Source organism: Monodon monoceros, unplaced genomic scaffold (assembly GCF_005190385.1).
Source record: "Monodon monoceros isolate NGI ecotype Baffin Bay Population unplaced genomic scaffold, NGI_Narwhal_1 Super_Scaffold_13, whole genome shotgun sequence".
NCBI lineage: Eukaryota > Metazoa > Chordata > Mammalia > Artiodactyla > Monodontidae > Monodon > Monodon monoceros.
Window position 1 is genome coordinate 13,782,866 of NW_021703769.1, and position 3,727 is coordinate 13,786,592.

Consider the following 3,727-nt stretch of genomic DNA (forward strand, 5'->3'; position numbering starts at 1 on the left):
ACGCGCTAGCTCCAGCCGGTCCTAGAGGAGGCGAGGGCCCAGCCTCCTCCCCACCCACCGACACCCACACCTCCTCCCTCTGCAACCCAGGCATGGCCCCCGAGAAGAGAAAGACTGCTTGGAAGGGACCTCAAGGGTGACACTGAATTCATTCATTCAGCCACCTATTCATTCATTCATTCATTCAACATATATGGAATATCTACTGCGCCAGGTACAGCTCCTCGGAGATTCAGCTAGAACAAGACAGACTAGTTTTGTGCCTTCCCGGAACTTATTCTCACATGGGGAGACAGACCGTAAACAAACAATCAAGTAAAGAATCAAGACAACTTCAGAAAGTTATCATTATTATGGAAGGGGAAAAATTATGTTCTGGAGCAAGGGAACCGTAATCTTGGCTGGAGTAGTCAGGGAAGACCTCTTTGAGGAGGCGACATCTGTATGATGAGAAAGTGCCATTTTTGGTTATATCTGCAGGAGGAGAGTTCAAGAATCTCCTTTTACCCATTTTACAGGCAGGGGAAACTGAAGTCTCAAGAACTTAATTGGCTTACCCAAAGTCAGTGGTATAAGCCCCTCCACACATACCCTCAAATTAAGGCACCCCACTTGCTTCATCCTCTCCTGGCCACCTGTTTCAATCTTCCCCATAATAAATAAACTGTTATGAACAGAGTCTATGCAGCATTTTTCTCCCTCTCACGCACTTTCTATTATTTATGAAGCCCTGTTATGGAACACTTGGTCCAAAAACAGTGTCAACCACTGCCATTTGTTAAGCTCAAGAAATACAGGGTGCCCATATAAATGTGAAGTACAGAAAAACAAGGAATAACTTTTGGAATAAGTATGTCCTAGGTGATACATACTTATACTAAAAAAGTATTCACTTTTCTCTGAAATTTCAGTTTCACTGGATGTCCTATATTTTTCTTTGCTAAATCTGGCTGTTCTAAGCCCATGCAGTTTGCGGGACCCTTCTTATCTCCTCTGGTCCCCCAAAGAGACTGGAAGGTAGATGCTGCTAGCATGCCCATTTTTACAAATGATCGAGTCTTAGCTCAAAGAAGGCAGAAAGTGTCTGAGCCAGAGCTGAAGTTCAGGTCCAGCTGACTCCAAAGCCCTTGCTCTAGAGATATAATATAGAGCCTTCAACTCCACTTGTGGGGTTACTGGGAAGCCAGTGAAACTTAAGCTCCTGGGCCCCTCACTTGACGCGTCTCTTTCTAAGGCCCTGACAGGGACCTAGAAATCCATTCACGGGGTCACTTGTTCATGTAAAATTTACAAAAGTCATTTGCTTTTCATAGTTAGCGGCAACCAGCAGAGACAACCATCACTCTCCACTCCGATTCCCCACTGGAGCACTTGACCTTGAGTAGGGTGGTATGGAAGTGGTCATTGGCATTTGGGGGATCCAGCTGAGGGGAAGTTGAGTTGGGAATTTGTGGTATTTTTCAGCTTCTTAAAATATGCATTTGTTGTGATTTCTTAATTCAAAGAACTATTCATTTCGTACCTAATTTCGTACTCATAATTTCGTATTCTTTTTCTTAAATAAGGCCCCCAAGTTGTATAAACAGCAGGCCCCGCTCTACTGGGAGCCACCTCTGGTCAAAGCTTATTCTATCCCCTTTTGCTCCCCAAACTTCAGGCAAGCAAATGTATTCAGTGAGCACAGTTATTCTCCTCCCACAAGGAGGGTGAGGTTAGATCTGCAGTTCCTGGATGAAGATAACTCTTCTGCTTCCTAGCTGCAGGACATATGTACGTACTTAGCGTTGACTTTCTCAGCTCTAAACTGGAGATAACAGTACCCATCTTGTATTATTATTGGGACAGTTTGCTGAGATCATGCTCCTGAAAGACTTACTACTGTGACTGTAGCTGGCATAAGCAATTGCTCAACGGTACAAACTTCACTTCTCATAGCAGCTTTGCAAAAAGCTCTCAGTCATTATAAACTGACCATCTTAATGCTCTCCAGAGGTGTTTAATTTATCTGGGCCCATGAGCCTTCATAGAATATTGTTTAAACAGGGGCAGTAAGCAGGCTTTTTTTTTCTAAAGGAAAATAATGGAATAGACTGGAATAGAAAACACCAAGTGAATTGTATGAAATCAGAGTAAGACTCTGTGTGTGTGTGTGTGTGTGTGTGTGTGTGTGCATGTGTGTGTGTGTGTGTGTACTGGGTCAGGATGTGAAATGTGTTTCTTCTTGCAGATCATGTGCAAAACGTTGACGAACACTTATTAACCAAGAGTACTCTATGGAATACGAAGGGTTAATCTGTTTCCTTCAAGCCCTCTCACTCCTTCACCAGAATATGGCCCATTATCTCATAAATCGCAGCCACACCCCACGGCCCCCTGAGAGATAAACAGGAGGCAGGTGCTTATTAATTTTACTTTTTTCTTTCTCTTAGGGCAGTGGTCTCAACCCTGGCTTGCACATTAGAATCTCCAGGGGAGCTTTTAAAAATCCCCATGCGGAAGCCCTACCCCAGACCAATTAAACCAGACTCTCTGGGGAAGGGACTGCGGCATCAGGAATTTTTTAAAGCTCCCAGTGATTCCAAGTGTGCAGCGGAGGGTGAGAGTCCCCATGTTTGGGAGAAAAAGGACTTGACCACAGATTTGCAGCAGATGAGATAGAAACTCAGATAAGACTTAAGGCTCCCACTTCTTACTCAAGATCACTTAAAATCCAGCCCCCCTCCTGTGCAGGAGCACCCCCTTCCTGTCCCTCATTCCCTTGATTTCTTCTTAATAAGTATTTGTCCTCATTTTATAATGACCAGAAAAATAACCCCAGACAAAATCTGAAAATGCTAAACCATAAAGCAGATTCTTTGGAGTGTAGACCACAGGCACGTCTACCCTGGAGTAAAACACTGTTTTTTTCCCCCTGGAGTCTTCCAAGTATAAATGTCCCCCGAAGCCAGAAGACCAGCTTAACTTTGAAAACGACAAACTTCACAACGTTTCCAACATGTATATACATATCCTACAAACACACATGTGTACTCTCCATGCCAAATTATGCCTTATTTCTATACACATTCCTTTCCCATCTGCAAAAACCTCCTCTACAGAAAAAGTATTCCTTTTTGTTTTAATGCACTCATTTAAACCTTGGCTCTTTCCAAAAAGGATTTGAGTTTGCATGCAAAAACATACATGTGGCAGCAGAATGAGAAAACAAGAAAAGCAGGTGAAGGGGAAACATGCGGAGGGAAAGAAAAGAAAGTCAAGGGTGAGATTCTCATAAATATGTAGGCTAGGAGGCCCTGAGCACTGTTAGTGGTGGACTGAGAATTAGATGCTGAGCTTCCTGGCAGCCAATGTAAAGAGGAAAATGTGATCAATTACATCAGTGGCTTTCAAACTTTCTTGTATTCAAAAGTAAGCATATTGTACTTGCTTTGGCAGCACATATACTCAAATTGGAATGATATGGAGATTAGCGTGGCCCCTGAGCAAGGATGACATGCAAATTTATGAAGCATTTCACGTTTCTATACAGATCCATTAAAAAGACTAAAAAGGAAGCATAGGGAATTCCCTAGCAATCCAGCGGTTAGGACTCTGCACTTTTGCTGCGGAGGGCCTGGGTTCAATGCCTGGTTGGGGAACTAGGATCCCACAAGCCTTGCTGCATGGCCAAAAAATAAATAAATAAAAAGGCAAGCATATATAGAATCACCATATGGAAAACAGAGGC

The 3,727-nt window shown here is 43.3% G+C and overlaps 1 non-coding gene across 1 annotated transcript; it reads left to right on the forward strand.

Annotated features, from left to right (window-relative positions):
* Positions 1-3,419: 3,419 nt before the first annotated feature.
* LOC114895121 lies at positions 3,420-3,523 on the forward strand. The gene has a single exon (XR_003793428.1). It is a non-coding gene; the product is annotated as a U6 spliceosomal RNA (small nuclear RNA).
* Positions 3,524-3,727: the final 204 nt, after the last annotated feature.